Source organism: Echinococcus granulosus (genome assembly GCF_000524195.1).
Source record: "Echinococcus granulosus chromosome Unknown EG_S00381, whole genome shotgun sequence".
In the NCBI taxonomy this organism is placed as follows: Eukaryota; Metazoa; Platyhelminthes; class Cestoda; order Cyclophyllidea; family Taeniidae; genus Echinococcus; species Echinococcus granulosus.
Genome location: NW_020170761.1, coordinates 5,323 through 6,698, shown reverse-complemented (window position 1 = coordinate 6,698; position 1,376 = coordinate 5,323).

Sequence of the window (1,376 nt, the reverse complement as noted above, 5' to 3'; positions counted from 1 at the left end):
TGGTAAATTCCCTAGAAGCATTTTTGACTTTAATTTCGACTCAGAAAACACTTCTAAAATGATAAAATTAGATAGACTAGCGACCTAGAAAAGGACAGCATGCAGAAAGAGGAGAAGCTTGTAAGAAAGGGACACACCATTTCCATGTAGTTTGACCTTCAAGTCCAACATTACTAGTGGCGACAGGATGAGACAGAATAAATCTCTCTTATAGCCTCCCAGGCGATCCGAAAGCATGATTTTTTGAAAACAAACTGATGTTTGTTTACTTGTCTGTCGGCATTGCGGAAGTGTAGGGGTTTGAGCACTTGCCAAAATGGAGGTAAAATGCGGTTTGTATAAATGGCCCCTAGGAAAAGTATGTAAGTTTGCTAAATGGTAAGGGGTTTTTTCGGACGAAATCAAGGGGATACTGCAAATTAAATGAAGTACATACCATGTGACTTCATTAGAAGCGTTCATGTCGAATACATGGTCAAAATGCCGGATAAACATGACAGTCCCGGTGACTGCCTCGCTGAAGGCTTTTGCAATGGATGTGTAAAAAATGCCGATGTGCACATTAAAAAGACTGACTGCTCTAATATTTGGGATAAAATACAACTAACCTCTTCAAGTTCTACTTTTCGACAGTAGATTTTCCTTTGGCATGTGATACTGCTTGTAATGAATCGATGGTTGGTAGGTAGGCATATCAGCCATTATTTTAGATCATTTGGCCTACAAATTCGTTATACATGGTTGGAAAAATAAATCTAGTTATCATTAGACGGTATTGCTACAAGTTTTTCAAATACAGACACTTTTCACCCAATTATAAACCGATGACCCCATTTCCACTCCAGCCACACCCCTCCAACTAAGTGCATGCGTGTGCACAAATTGGAAAGTGCTGCAATAAAAGAAAACCGCGTAAGCTTGATTTTAACTTTATTAATAAATCCTAACAATGAATCGAGAAAGATGAAAGCGGATATATAGACAGGTGCTTGGGATTGTAATGCAAGAAATTTAAGCCATTTTCACTATTTAAAGTGGTCAAATTAAATTTGCTTGCAAAGATGGAGGAAGAAAAGGTGTGATAGATGTTAGCGGAATAATCCAAAAGAAGTGATTTTCGCAAAATGTCCCAAAGTATAGTCTACTGTCCAAAATGCTTCGCAGCCCCCACGAACTGTGTAAATCGCCGCGGATAAGATGTGAGGATCAGAGCAGCCCGTTGCCTCTTCTTTGTGCAGCAGTGGAAGTACTCTGAGACACAGCTACATTTTCATTCGACATTGCACTGTCAACTTTTTGAGTCTACATATTTTTTTGCAAAGAAAAGGAGTCGTACTCCATTACAATGCATTAAATGATATTAACAAGCATCAAAA